The sequence below is a fragment of the Aotus nancymaae genome, unplaced genomic scaffold, assembly GCF_030222135.1.
Source record: "Aotus nancymaae isolate 86718 unplaced genomic scaffold, 86718_ANA_hifiasm-v0.15.2.pri h1tg000014l, whole genome shotgun sequence".
In the NCBI taxonomy this organism is placed as follows: Eukaryota; Metazoa; Chordata; class Mammalia; order Primates; family Aotidae; genus Aotus; species Aotus nancymaae.
In genome coordinates, this window is record NW_026988425.1 from 124,721,690 (window position 1) to 124,737,598 (window position 15,909).

At 47.5% G+C, this 15,909-nt stretch overlaps 1 protein-coding gene across 1 annotated transcript in view; it reads right to left on the reverse strand.

The window, feature by feature from the left end:
• The window catches only part of OTUD7A (OTU deubiquitinase 7A), a 285,170-nt gene extending 272,648 nt beyond the window's left edge, over positions 1-12,522 (reverse strand). Inside the window, exon 1 of the mRNA XM_064376338.1 lies at positions 12,357-12,522. The gene's annotated coding sequence lies outside the window, so the exon portion shown is untranslated. The remainder of the gene's footprint in view (positions 1-12,356) is intronic.
• Between the last annotated feature and the right edge of the window lie 3,387 nt (positions 12,523-15,909).

Genomic DNA, 15,909 nt, shown 5'->3' on the forward strand with positions numbered 1-15,909 from the left:
AAACACTCAGCTTTCCCTGTTGTGCTGGGCATCTCCTGGACCATGGAGGGTATTATCGCTTGATGGCTCTTTTTCTTGGACCATGGAGGGTATTATCGCTTGATGGCTCTTTTTCTTAGCAATGTCCACAATGGACTTTCAATTCTGAAAAAGGGCTTTTCTGCTGAGACTACAGCACTGAACCATGAGCCCTTTCTTGCTATAATGTGTGCAGTAGTTCAGTTCCTTCCTAGGCAACTTTTGCAAGAGAGAGAACATTGAAAGGGGAAAATAAAATCAACAAGGGAAGATTAATTATTTAAAAGAAAAAATTCCCAGCAGTACTTTATGCAGAAAGGATGGTTTCCCACTCAACACCTTGGGGACAAAGGTATGTATATCACTGTGTCGTGGCACTGTTCTCTTCCCAGAAAGGGCAGGCCTTATTCTCCCGCCAAGATAAAATAACAAGGGGGCAGGTGATAAGGAGTCTTGCTCAGGGGCAGAAAAGTGAGGTCAGAACATCCCAGCAGCCTGCTGAGGACCTCTTAGGGCAGGGAGAGAGCCCATAAGACAGGTGTGGCAGGTAGCCAGAGGGCAGTGGTGGCAAGGAGACTGAGGTGGACCACAGTCACTGGCTAGAGTAGTCACAGTCAAGATGTTGAGGGGGGCCTGAAAGCCTTAGCCCCAAGGGCCAACGCCTCTTGCTGTACAGCATGGCTAGTGTGGAAGGCTTTGTTCAAAGACCCCTCTACAAAGGGGAAATCCCAGACAGAGAAAATCAAGACTAGAAGAAGAGGCAGCAGCTCAGCCATGTGCATTTTCCAAATGCCCAAGTGCAGAGGGAGGGGACCCAACCTTGCAGGACAGGGCAGCAGGGATAGTTAAGGACACAAAGCCTCGTCCAAGGAAGACACTATTAAGGAGGGAAAGCAGGTATTTGCTTGCATGGATGTATAATGCTATAGAGATGCTGCTGCCACAGAAGACGGCAAGCCTAGGGACACAGGAGAATGAGGCAAACGTAACAAGAACAACAGCCAGGTTGCCCATCTTGGCTCACATCCCTATCCCACTGCATACCACTAACCCAGCCAGCCCCACCATTCAGTGGGCTAGCTGCTGTGTTAGCCTCAGGCTAAATGAATTTCTTCATTTCAGCCTCCCATAGATGTCACTAAAGTGTCAGAGAGGCAGTGGTGGAGTCCACCAGACCATGCATCACCAGGTGAGGGGCAGTCACGTGGGGCCTGAAGACAGGGCATCCCAAGTGTGCCAGTCACTCTCACCCGCTGCAGCAAACCACAGACTGCCATCCTCAGTCTTCTCACCTGCAAAATGGGAACAACTTCCCTCCTGACAACAGAGTTATTGGGAAGATCAAATGAGATAATCTACATGAAAGCATTCTATAAACTGCAAAGTACTATAAAACTGTAAAGACATGATGATATGTTGTATGCAAGTTAACAAACTTGGTAAATAGTTTGATTTCCTTCTGTATGGCTCTACCTTTTACCATTGTTTTATTGTTTAATAATGAAATTGTATTTTTTTTTGTTTTATTTTTTAACTTGATGAAATTGTATTTTTTTGCTGTATATATTTTGGTGTATAAGAGGATGTGTTGAAATATTAAATACCATGGAAGAGCTAAATAGAGCTAATTAATGTATGCATTACCTCTCATGCTTACTATTTTGTGTGATAAAAACACTTAAACTCTACTCTTAGCAACTGTCAAGTCTATAATATATTGTTATTAATTTAGCCACCATGTTACCTTGTGAACATAGACATTTGTAGGCCAGCTATATATTCAGTTAAGTGATATAAAAGTACCATTTCATCAAATAGTAAATGTTTTACCAGTTCATCTGACTGATGTCTTTCAATTTCCTGCTTTAAGGAGACCAACTTTCCTTCCCCCTTGTAGGATAATGTATAAGAAGGGTAAAGGAACTCCTGTCCTTCCTGTTTCTCCTGGACCTGTCTTCTCGCCTTTTTAAAGTTATAAGAACTTCCTTGAAGCCAGTGGTTCTCAATGCCAGAATCAATTGGGGCTTTTTATAAAAGTCCCAGTGGGTTCCAACCAAGGCTGTGGCTCAGTTGCTGATATCAGAACCTCTAGGGGACGTGCCCAGATATTAAGATTTTTCAAGTACCCATATCATTTCTATAGGAAGTGGGGGACCCCGGCCTGGGGCCTTCAGAGAGCCAGGACAACCCCAACTCTGAGCACGTATCCAGCAGTGACACAGGCCTAATAGCGGTATCTTCCTTTCTGAGGAGATATTAATAGATTATGAGGTTTAGGATTTGCCAACATTTTTTAATATAGGAAATTAATGTAAGCAATCATCTTAATTGATCACGTCTTTTCTTCCATTGTGAATTTTCTTTTTTCCTTAAGGATTGTTTCAAATATGACATATTCATGTGACCTTCCATTTTACGTTTTCAAGGTAGTACAACTAATTAATTTTATTCTTAAAAATCTATGGAATGGAAAATCTGAAATTATAATGCTTCTTTGAACTCACACTCTGCTGTATGACAAGAAAGTCCCATTACAACTAATCAGTGAATTATCTGGTTTTTGTTTATTTGCAACCCTAGCAAACAAAATTTTGCGTGCCACTGAACTGCAAGCTTAAGTAGGAAAGGTTTCAAATTTTATATGAGCAACATTCTCAACTACAATGCTTCTGAACTCATGGGAGCTAGCAATTCTAGAAAGAATAATTAAATTTCTAATTTTAATTCCCTTACAGCTATTACATGCATTTAACAAACATTAATGGAGAGACTGTTCTGAACAAGGTGCCTCAGAGATGTAATAAGAAATAATGCATGAGCTTCTCTTCAAGGGCTTCAGAGTCAGAGGGAGGAACAATGTCCACACAACTCATTTCTAATTATAAACACTTGTACAGATGATCAGTATTCTCCTCGACCCTAAACGTGGAGATAAATATTTTTAAAAGACACCTAATTTTTCCTCCCTGTTCTCTCACAGCATCAAGCAGGGCTTCCTTTCCCCTTGATTAGTCAGCACTTTGGGAGAACTAGGGAATTAATTTTGCACAAAATCATAGAGTTGAAAGGGATATCAGAATAGGTGGCTACGGTTCTTCATTTTACACGTTCAGTTAAGACCTAGAGAATATCCTCAGAATAGGGACACAAGTCAGCAGGAGGCCTCCTCTAGGCTTGGGCACTCTCTCTCCCCAGCCTGGGCCAGGCTCTCTAGTCACTAGTCAGTGGGCATGGAAGGAGTCTAATGTGAATGCAACCACACACCCATCTTGTAATAAACCCTACAGGCTAAGCAGTGGGCTGGCTCATCTGCATCTACTCCTCCCCTAGGCCCCTGAAAGCACCTTTTGTGATGATGCATTTCTAAACAAACTGCCTGCTAGACTGTAAGCAGGATGTCAACTTTGGTAGAAGAAACCTTGTCTACCTCTTCAGGTTTAGGCAGAGGACCCCAGAGGGATGTCCCACCTGAGTGCATGTGCCGTGTCTGAGAACCCAGAGTCAGTGGGCACTTGCAACCACATGGACCTGAGGGATGAGTTCATGTTTGACACCTCCGACAAGGTAGACTTTACAAACAGAATAATCAAGAGACATGGGGATGAACCGCAACCCATCCTGGCGATTCCAGGACATGTTTCCAAGGGATTAAGTGCAGCCTTTCAATGTGCCTACCCAATAGCTGCAGACCCGCAATGCTAAGTTAAACAGCCAGAGAGCTTTCACTCAATCTAATAATCTAATGCTACACTTGCAAATGACGTATCTCCTTCCTTGGGGGTCCATGTCTACCCACAGATGGCACAGAGACCCCTGTGTCCTTCACCATGACAGTCAACACCAATGGCAAGAGATGGCAGATGGTCTCAGAGCCAAGGACATGCTCTGGGAAAGGCTCTAGGCTGTACAAAGGAACATACTTAGGGTGGGGGCAGCTGTGAAGACCCTAGCCTGCCATCATGCCTCTCCCAGGGAAAAATGCCAAGACCATCATCTCTGGAAGGACCTCGGGTTACAGTCATTGCCCACTCTCCTCCTTGAAATCTACTCACAGGACCCTACCTTTGGAATGCTACTCTTTTTCCTCTCCCCCACCCACTAGTTTTTCATGTAAAGGACTCATCTTTTATTGTCTCCAAGGATAAGGAAGTGTGTTCTGTAATGATCTTGCCCAATGAGCCCTTGTGGGCCTGCTATTCTCATTCCCAGCAGCACCTGAGATACAGGAGACACAACCGGCTTCTTGGGGAGCTTGCTATCTACTCTGATTGAGAGGAACTTCCCTTAGCATTGCTTAACAGAGTCAGCTTGAATTACTCCATTTTCATGCCACTGATAAAGACATACCCAAAACTGGGAACAAAAAGAGGTTTAATTGGACTTACAGTTCCACATGGCTAGGGAAGCCTCAGAATCATGAGAGGAGGTGAAAGGCACTTCTTACATGGCAGTGGCAAGAGAAAAATAAGGAGGAAGCTGAAGTGGAAACCCTGATAAACACATCAGATCTCATAAGACTTATTCATTATCACGAGAATAGCACAGGAAACATCAGTCCCCATGATTCAATTACCTCCCCTGGGTCCCTCCCACAACACATGGGAATTCTGGGAGATATAATTTGAGTTGAGATTTGGGTGGGGACACAGCCAAACCATGTCATTCTGCCCCTGGCCCCTCCAAATTTCATGTCCTCACATTTCAAAACCAACTGTGCCTTCCCAACAGTCCCCCAAAGTCTTAACTCATTTCAGAATTAACTCAAAAGTCCAAAGGCCAAAGTCTTATCTGAAACAAGGCAACTCCTTTCTGCCTATGAGCGTGTAAAATAAAAAATGAGCTAGTTACTTCCTAGATACAAAGTTACTTCCTAGATACAATGGGGGTCTAGGTATTGGGTAAATTCTGCCATTCCAAATGGGAGAAATTGGCCAAAACAAAGGGGGTTACAGGGCCCAGGCAAGTCTGGGTAGTCAACTCTTAAAGCTCCAAAATGATCTCCTTTAACTCCATGTTTCACTAGCACATGCTGATGCTAGTGACAGGTGCCCATGGTCTTGGGCAGCTCCACCCCTGTGGCTTTGCAGGGTACAGCCTCCTTCCTGGCTGCTTTTATAGGCTGGTGTTGAGTGTTTGTGGCTTTTCCAGGTGCACAGCGTAGGCTGTCAGTGGATCTATAATTCTTGGGTCTGGAGGACAGTGGCCCTCTTCTCACAGCTATACTATGCAGTGGCCCAGTAGGGACTCTGTGTGGGGGCTCTGACCCCACATTTCCCTTCTGCACTGCCCTAGCAGAGGTTGTCCATGAGCCCCTGCAGCAAACTTTTGTCTGGGCATCCAGGCATTTCCACACATCTTCTGAAATCTAGGTGGAAGTTTCCAAACCTCAATTCTTGACTTCTATGTACCCATAGGCTCAACACCACATGGAAGCTGCCAAGGTTTGGGGCTTCCACCCTCTGAAGCTACAGCCTGGGCTCTACGTTGGCCCCTTCTGACCACAGCTGGAGCGGCTGGGACATAGGGCACCAAGACCCTGGGCTGCAGACAGCTAGAGGACCCTACGTCCAGTCCATGAAACCACTTTTTTTTCCTCCTGAGCCTCTGGACCTGTCCTCCAGAGGGGCTGCTGTGAAGGTCTCTGATGTGGCCTGGAGACATTTTCCCCATGGCCTTGGGGATTAGCACTAGGATTCTTGCTACTTACGCAAATTTCTGAAGTCAATTTGAATTTCTCCTCAAAAAATAGGGCTTTCTTTTGTACTGCATCATCAAGCTGCAAATTTTCTGAACTTTTATGCTCTCTTTCCCTAAAACTGAATGCTTTTAACAGCACCTAAGTCACCCTTGGAATGCTTTGCTGCTTAGAAATTTCTTCCACCAGATACTCTAAATCATCTCTCTCAAGTTCAAAGTTCCACAAATCTCTAGGGCAGAGGCAAAATGCTACCAGTCTATTTGCTAAAACATAACAAGAGTCACCTTTGCTCCTGTTCCCAACAAGTTCCTTATCTCCATCTGAGACCACCTAAGCCTAGACCTTATTGTCCATATTGCTATCAGCATTTTTATCAAAGCCATTCAACAAGTCTCTTGGAGGTTCCAAACTTTCCCACACTTTCCTGTCTTCTTCTGAGTCCTCCACACCATTCTAAACTCTGCCTGTTACCCAGTTCCAAAGTCACTTCTACATTTCTGGATATCTTTTCAGCAACGACCCTGTCTACTGGTACCAATTTACTATATTAGTTCGTTTTCACACTGCTAATAAAGACATACCCGAAACTGGGAACAAAAAGAGGTTTAATTGGACTTACAGTTCCACATGGCTGGAAAGGCTTCAGAATCATGGCAGGAGGTGAAAGGCACTTCTTACATGGTGGCAGCAAGAGAAAAATAAGAAGGAAGCAAAAGTGGAAACCCCTGATAAATGCATTAGATCTTGTGAGAGTTATTCACCATCATGAGAATAGCATGGGAAAGACCGGCCCCAAGACTCAATTACCTCCCTCTGGGTCCCTTCCACAATACATGGGAATTCTGGGAGACACAATTTGAGGTGAGATTTGGGTGGGGACACAGTCAAACCATATGATGGCTAATGACTCTTAACTCCAAGAGTCCCCAAGCCATAGAAGCCCTTCCATTCTTTTTATCCACACCTCCTTCTTCCTCCACCAAAACAAAACAAAATCAAACTAAGTTCATCTAAGCAATGCCTTGGTTACAACTGCAAACTATAGCTACATCAACTGTCAAAGGAGAGAAACTGGGCTAATGATAAGTGAGACAAATACTGTCTCAAATCCTTTCATTGAACAACTTATCAATCTAGAACTTAAGAATCCATAGCATACACTCACATCTGCTCTACCATAAAGCCTACAGGATGGCCAGAGAGATATTCTGCCCTCACAGCCCCACCTAGGGCTGTGCCCAGGGTCATACAATTGGTCATCAATCGAAGTCAGCTGGAAGTATGTCTCATTTATTTTTACCGTTCAGTGGTGATTCTTTCAAGAGATGGTATATTATTTAAAAGTCAGTCAAAACAAATACTCCAATTCATACACTTTAAAAAGAAAAAGTTAACTATGTACACCTTGGATGTCAATTTTTTTGAAAGGCATGAAAAATTATACATGCAAATGTGCTACCCACAATACAATAACACACATTGTCTTAAAACCTGAAATCATCATTAGAGGAATTGTGAGGAAATAGGCTGTAACCATGGTATGGTTTTTAGACCCCCGAGATAAAAGGGTATTACGTGGACTTCAGGGATGATTTAAGGTGATCTAGGGGAGGAGGACATGCTGAGTCCCAGGACACTGTGCATTGTGTGGCCTCTTCTGCAACAAAGACATGGCAGGCTAACCCTGAACTTACTGTGAAAACTTAATTCGTAGAAAATTCCTAAAATGTGAGTGCAGAAATGATTTGGGTAAATTCTTTGCAGATGGGTGTATTAGCCCTGGGGGCATGAAAACTGGGGTCTTCTCAGAGGTAGCAAGGCTCAACCTGTGTGTACCACGGAGAGATGTCTGCTCTCACTCCAGGCAGCCACCTCCTCTTGGGTGAGCTCCTAACCTTTGTCTCAGTAACTGAGAAACTTAATCTAATCTCACAGAGGGAATGGGTGTATGGTCTGTTCACACCAATCCCCAGCACTACGTGAAACTTTACAGTAATCTAATAAAACAAATGAAATGCTCAACAGACAAGGAAATGAATTTCAAAGGTCTAATTTGATATTTCATAAAAGTCAACACTGCATCTTACTCATGTATATTCATTCAGACATCAAATTTCCATTTATTTATAATGAAAATGAGGTAACAATAAACTATGCTCAAATAGAAAATATCTCCTTGGAAGGAGAAACTCAAAATCCTTCAATCCTACACAATAAGTTTACTTTAGACTTACCTACTTAACTAAGAGAGATGTGTTTAAAACTTGTATTAGCATGAATGTGTATTTGACTTCTCAGAATGTGAGATGCTGTAGAACAGAAATTGGTAATAGCAAGGACTGGGGTTTTGTGGAATCATGCAATTTTACCAAATAAGGTTTTGGATGCATGGGAGGCTAACTCTCTCCCTTTGCCACAAGGACCCTACAGCTTGACGGGCCAGGCCTCGGCCAGCTGTGGCTGCTGCATGGCTCCCTCCCTCCCAATCCTAGTCTATACTCCCCCACTTCCTGGTCCAGAAATGCTGTGTGCAAACCAGCCAGCTAAACACGCCTCCACAACACAGGCAAGTCATAAGGCAGCGTCCGGCCCTTCTCTCCATTTCAGCTTTTTAAAGACTTATTTTTAACCCACTTCTCCCGTCTGTTACTATGAATGATGAAGAACGCCATTCCAAAAGTGTGACGAAGGCGGTTACCCGCTTGTGGCATCTGTGCTAAGGCCACCTTATTCCTGGTCTGACACACCAACTTTTTGAAAAACATGGCAGTCTACCAATGGGCAAATAAAATTATTTTTTCAAGGTTCAAGGGTATAATGTTTTCACATTAAATACGTTATAAAAAAGAACCAGCATATTTTATTCCCATTTTGTCCTCAGGGATAAACACCTTCTAAAGGGATTTGGCATCACCTGTTTTACATCTAGTGGAGTTGCCCCTTTAACCATTTACACCATTCAATCAAGGTGAAGAGTCTGGTTCCCAAGGCTGAAAAACATGTTATTCCCATTTGCCCCCTTGAAATCAATAGTCCACTTTTCCATGCAATTTCAATGGAATGAGAAGTATAAGGAAACGCTCAGTCATAGCACTGGGCTAGTTCTGTCGTAGGGCATCTATGAAGCTTCTTTCCTTTTAAAGTGTGATGTTCCCTTTTGCATGGGGGCTCCATGAGAAACCTCAGGAGGCGAGAGGAGTCTTTGTTCTTTGGTAAGACACCCAGATTCTGCAATGACCATCAAAGCATGGGACACATCCATCCCAACTCACCAAGATGGCCCTGGAGCACAAGCTGGCCTCTCTGAGCTCAGTCCCTGGGAAAAGCCTCCCAGGGAACGTGTGGTTCAATGACCTGGCACACACTTAAAATCAGATTAAGCACGTTTTAAGTGGAAACGCACAGTTGCCGTTTTTTCCTTGTTTTCATTTTCTAGGGAAAAATAAAAGCACTGTAATTAAATGTTTTCCATCAGAGAAACTTTGAGGCCAAAAGCCCTTCCCATCTCATTTAGGCCCGTCATGGAATAAACGTGGTGCATCAGGAGGTCAGAGCACAAGACTTGCACGCAGCTTGCTCAGAGCAAAGTGCCCCTTCCCTCCTTCTCCAGGCTTGGGGGCCACAGGAGTTACTTCCTAAGTGGACTCCTGCCCCCTATAATCCAGGGCAAGGGATCAAGTAGGCCCCGCTGGGAAGTACCACCACACGGGGTCCCAGGGCTTAAGTCAATCTGGAGTCAAAGCCAGGAGCAAGCATCAAGGGTGTGAGGGAGAGGATTTCCACGGGTTGCCCTGGCTGGCACATTCACGCCCTCACCAGCACACAGGCCTGAAGTTCACTGAAGTCAACTTTCTCCACTCCAAACCAACACTCTCACTTCCGCAGTCTGAGAAGGCACTCGATCTTGAGACTCAAAGTGTGCTAAGAGCCACCCACCAAAGACATGGAGCCACTGAAGCAATCTCTCTGCTAGGGAGGCCTACACTCTAGACTCCAGGACCTCTGGTCATTCAAGTATGTGCCCCCAACCCTTCCTAAAGTTTCCATCTCTTGGAAGACTGGCATGTGGAGTGGAGGGGTGGGGAACCAGGGGCAGGGCACACGGTGCACACACATGCACCTCCCGCAACTTGGTGATCCACTCCCATGGTGGCTCTGACACAGCCCACCAAGCCGCGTTTAGCACGCCCCCTGCTGGCCCACAGGAGCTGATTCAACCTTTCTTCCGTGGGCCTAAGGCATGAATAAATGACCTTAAGATCCAGAGGAAACAGAAAGAAAATCAGGGCAATTTTGACTTCTTAGAAATGGAAGATGTGACAGTGATTTCTTTTGGGATACCACTGACAGCTCCCAAATTTAAGCACTCTAAACATACAAAGGGAATGAAGAGGCTTTAAAGTAGTTGTTTTAAAATGTTTTAGGAAAATAAGTGACTCATACCTAAAGCTTTAGTGGAAACACTTGCGTTTGAAGTTTTACAAGTACTACAGTGAGTTAAACCATAATCGTGGTGAATATCATCACAAGTCTACAGGTGAAAAAAAGAGATGAATACAGGGCCAGATTGGTTTCATAGACTCCACTGTCAAAGAGTTTGCAATCCAGAGCCTTAGAAAACAATCTTCATGCTATTGAGGACACATAAAGAAGAATCTCTGCACAACTCAAGAGTTGAGTTATAAAGCAACTACACACAGTGGGAGCAGAGTCATCCAAAAGCAGCACATTTGGAGCTAGTTTCTCATCTCACTTAGGCACGCCATTGAGAATAAATGTGGCACCATCGGGAGGTCAGAGGCCAAGAATTACACACGGCTTGCTCAGAGAAAGGTGTCCCCTCTCCTTCTCCACCAAGCTTGAGGGCCTCAGGAATTACTTCCTAAGGTGACACCTGCCACCTATGACCTAGGCCCAGGTGAGACCCGCACATGGTGATTTCCATGCATTACCACCCTGAACATTAAGGCCTAAGTAACCACTGCTTTCCCATTCTTTCACACTAATCCAGGGTTCAAAAGACTGAAGTTCTAATCAGATTCCAACTTTTGCATGGCATATGGTATTAAATTCCTTATAGACCCAATACAATCACACTAATAATCTAAAGCATGCTTATTTTAACCAATTAGGAGTTGTCATTAATTATTAAATACAAAAATGTCAATACTTTTGTCCCTTATTGGATATCCTTTTGATGTGACAGGCTTGAGTAGATACTCATTGGGAACTTGCTTAGTTTTGTTCCCATAAGAATTGGTACTTAATGGCTTATGCACAATAAAATAATGGCGTGTTGATCCCATTTGGGGGGAACGTTTACCCAGAATTGAGTGTGCCGTGCAGCTCTACCTCTGCTCTCCTGAACCCTCTTTGGGTTTTGAAGAGGCCTTTGAGGCTGGTGGGACACACAGCTGCTGGGAGGACCCTAGTGAACCTGCCTCCCCGCCTTTGCCCAGGGCAGGCTTCTCTCGGGCACACCCTGGAGGAGGAGGATAGTGAAGAAGGACACTTGCAGATTTTCCTGAAGCAATCAAGGCCTATAAAGATTTAGGCCCCGCTGTCCACCTTTTCCTGGACACATTATCTTCCCCATAATATTTTTAAAAATTGTTCCTCTTAGATTCAACTTCCATTTGCAAAGCTAGAATCTGGCAGTAACCATGTGCATGTCATACATGACTTTCCCCTGGATCCTCGTGCTGTGGATGAAGCAATTCCTTAATCCGGGTCTCACAAGTTTCCTTTCAGCTACTCTTAAGTCTATTCATTCTCAAGCCAATAGACAGAAATAAAAGTCATTTGCACTTGTGTGAGGTTGCTGAGTTTACAGAGCAGAGGCAAATCCATTTTATTACAGAGATTCTCAAAGGGCTGCAATAGCTTCACCGGGCGGGAGGAGGATGCACTTGAGCAGTTGTGTCCAATGAAGGAAAGTTTTACTTAATGATGACATCACTGACATCTCCCAAATTTAAAGGAGCACTTAAAGCACCGCAGATGTAATTTTTTCCCCTCCAGTGAGGAGATACCACGGGAAGGCCTCTGGGTTCACAGCCAAATTCCATTAATGGTTTGCCTGCCGTCCAGCGAGACCCAGCAGAGCCAGCGGGACGCCGGTGCGCGGGGCCGCGGGGTCCACGCAGTCACAGCTCCGGTGCCCGGCGAGGGGCCTCGCGCGCTGCTCCGGGCCGGGCCCTGCCCGGCCGTCTGCCAGAGCCGCGGGACCCCCGACGCGCGCGCACGGACCGAGGGACCAGTCGCCCCACGCCTAGCATCACGTTCCAGTGCGGACAGCCAAAGGGCTGAGCGGAGACAGCAGCCCCGACCCAGCGGGAGCGCCGCGCCCTGCCCGAGAGATGCGCGCCACGCCGGGCCGAAGCCGGTGGACCTGGCGCCCGCGGGGTCCCGAGCGGAGCCCGCAATGCAGACGCGCCGGCGATCCCAGCTGGGGCCCGCGCCCCCCGCCTCCCCGCGCCCCGGCCCCACGGTCGCCCGGCCTCAACGCCCACCTGCCTCGCTCCGGAGCTCGGGAAGGAGCCGGAGCCGGCGCCGGCCTCGCGCCCCAACAGCGCACCTGCCTGGTCCGCGGGCCCGGCCCCGCCGCTCGCCGGCAGCACCGCGGCCAGCGCCGTCTCACCTGACGGCCGCGCCGCTCCGCTCCGCCAGCCCGTCGCGCCGCAGTCGCTGCTACCCGACTTCCATTTTCTCTCGCTTTAATGGAAAACCAGATCAGCTGTTTTGCTCGCGCTCCGGCTTCGCGGCCCCCTCCTCAGCTGCCGATCGCGGTCCCGGTGGCCTCTCCTCCCCCGCCTCCTCGCGCGCTCGGCTCCGCCCCTCGCGCCCCGCCGCTCCGCCCGCGGCCGCGCGCTGCGACCGCCTCGCGGCTCCGCCCGCAGCCTCCCGGCGCGCGCCCTCTTCTGACGTCACCGGCCGCGTTCGCGCCCCGCCCCCGCCCCGCACGAACGTGCGCGCGCCGAGCCCTGTGCCCCGCCCCCGCCTCCGCCCCGACGGGGCCGGGCACGGAGCGCGCGTGCTCGCGGCCACGACCGGCGCCGCGGCCGCGAGCTGCGGGAGGACGCACGGCGCCCTCGAGCCCGCGCCCGCGCCCGCGCCCGCGCGCCGGTTCCGGCTCTCCCACGCTCGCCCCTCGGGGGTGCCCTCTTCTGCGCTCTCTGCCTGGACTGCAGGAAACGCTTAAACAGCCTGCCTTTTCCTGCTGCCTGATTGGTGCCGTCTGCAGCCACCTACCTTGTTTCTTCCCTTTGGCTGGCGCACCCTTCCTTCCTAAGCATCCCAAACTTTCTCCCTCCCAGGCTGTCCAGGCTGTAGTTTCCACGCCCTGCGCTGGGGCCTGTGCATCACGCCTAATGCAAAGCTGGTCCTTTTACCTCCCAAAGAGGTTCTCCGACCTTTTCCCATCTTTTGCCTTCCTCTAAAGAGTTTTTCACGCCACCCCTTCAGATGATTCCCCTCCCTGATGCGAACACCTGCTCACTGCTCTAGGCACTTCTCACATCACCTTCTAGATGTAGCCACGCCCCTTATCCCAACCAGAACGTTATATTGCAGATGACCCATACCATGCTGGTGTACTTCTTAACAATCTTTATTTTACTTCCAGGTTAGGACTTTTTGTTTGACTTTAAACATTGCACATATTTAATAGTGTTTAGTAATTTATTTGACTTTTAAAATTAAAATTCAGTAAAATTGTTTTTTTGATATGTAATCCTGTGATCTCCTACCCTTGTTTGGATTCATGTAACCACTGGCACAGTAAAGAACTCCCTAGTTCTGACCTTATATAGCCACGTCCTCCGCAATCCCTAACTTTTGGTAACCACTGTTAGGTTCTCCATTGCTATGGTTTGATCTTTGTGGCTGTATCGTATACAAGGAATAATGCAATGTGTAACATTTTGAAACTGACTTTTTCCCCTCACCATTATGCCTTGGAGATTCATCCATGTTATTATGTGTAGTAATAGTTATTTTTATTTTTTAGGAGAGTCTCAATATTTGTACCACATTTTGTTTATCTAGTCATCCACTGGAGAATATTTGGGTGGTTTCCAGTTTTTGGCAACTGTGAATAAATACTCTACAAACATTTGCATGCAGCGTTTTGTATGGAGAAACGTTTTTAACTTAGTTGGCTAAATATCTAGGAGTCCAATTGCTAGATCTTGGGGTAAATTTGTTTAACCATAAGAACCAAACAGTTTTCTAGAGTGGCTATAGCATTTTTATAATCATCAGCAAATGTGAATCCCTTTCCTTCATCCTTGCCAGCACTTGAAATTGGCTGTCACTATCATCCATCTATCTATAATTTATCTATCTATCTGTAATTTTAGATGCTCTAATAGGCATATAGTGCTCTATCATTGTTAATTTTCAATTTTCTAATGAAAAATTGTGTCGAGCTGAGGGAAGGTGTTCTCTTTCTGGGTCCACAAGGAGGTGCAGTTTTTTTTTTGTTTGTTTTTTGAGATGGAGTTCCACTCTTGTTACCCAGGCTGGAGTGCAATGGCGCGATCTCGGCTCACCGCAACCTCCGCCTCCTGGGTTCAGGCAATTCTCCTGCCTCAGCCTCCCGAGTAGCTGGGATTACAGGCATGCGCCACCATGCCCAGCTAATTTTTTGTATTTTTAGTAGAGACGGGTTTTCACCATGTTGACCAGGATGGTCTCGATCTCTTGACCTCGTGATCCACCCGCCTCGGCCTCCCAAAGTGCTGGGATGACAGGCGTGAGCCACCGCGCCTGGCCCGGAGGTGTAGTTTTAAGGGCAAGAATTTCCCAGCACCATGCCCCCCTCCCATTTCTCTCCATCCGGGAGATTTAACGGTTTATGTTTGAATTTTGCGGGCACGGGAAGAAACTAAGAGTCAATCACTCCAGCAGAAGTTCTAAGGAACTCCTTTCATTGGCCGGGGGGGGGGGGTGGGTCTTAGAGAAGGCGGAACAACTCCTTTCATTGGCCAGAGGTCTTAGAGAAGGAGGAACTAAAAGTCCCCTTCTTCCACACCCCTTCAGACTCCATGTCTGGATCCCCTTCCACAAACACTCTTGTGGAAGCTGTTTTTCTCTATCCTGGATTTTCTCTCTGGAGTTCCCTTCCACACTCTCGTGGAAGCCAGTCTTCCCCTTCTAAACTCCATCTCTCTCTATTCCCTTCCACTCAGTGTGGAAGCTGCTTTCCTCTTCTGGATTCCATCTTTCTGGATTCCCTCACTCAGTGTGAGAGTTAGCTGTTTCTTTCTCTCTTCTTCTCCTGTTTCTCTCTCCTGCTCTAAATAAATCACTTTCTACAAACACTTTTGAGTCCAGCATTTACTGTGCACTGAGCCGTGGTCCCCTCATTCTTGAGAGGGCAGGAGACCAAGAACCTGGAGAAACGTCCCCTCAGGGGAGCTGAGGGCACCCTGAACCCCAATATTACATTTTGGCGAGCTAGCCAGGAGAGGGGTACACCAGAAAGAGGCATATAGTCAGAGAAGAAGACTTCAAAATCGTAAGTAAAACCGGCCCCATTCTGTCCTGCCTATTTAAGAACACCTGAAGCCGCCGCAGCCAGGCATGGCTGTGGGGAATGGGAGCGGCAGGGCTGAGCCACGGTGGCACAGCTGGCCGGAATTAAGAGCACAGGTTTTTCCTGTGGGAGCCTGTGGGGCAGAGCAGGGAAGCACTGCCCCTAGAGCCTTTCACTCCTTGCAGGCTGGGAACAGCCCAGCCTCCGGACGGTAACTGGGACCGTCCGCAGCTCAGCAGCGCAGCAAGCCTCAGCCTGGCCGAAGAAAAATAGCGGGGAGGGGTGAGATACAGCCTGAACCTGCAGGGGACTGGGGAGCGCGGTGGCCTGGCACATGGTTCTGGCAGGCCTCTGCGGAGTTCCCCAGTCCCAGGCAGCAGTGTAAAAAAGGCTTCCCCAGGGCGTTCCCCTGCCGGCTACGGGTCACTGTGGGTAGCGGCTGAGGGAGTGGCCAGGGTGCGCACATGGTCCCGGCAACATGGCAGACAGGAGACCACAGGGGCAGGGGCCCGCCTTCCCCTCTGGCACATAGCAGGGCAGCGCAGCGGCCTGGCTTTTAAATTGACATGGCAAGCGGCTTTTTTCCTCTGCTGGTTCGACTGAGGGAAAGGAAGCGGCTGCTGGCTATCAGCCCCGCCTAGCCATCAGCCCCGCC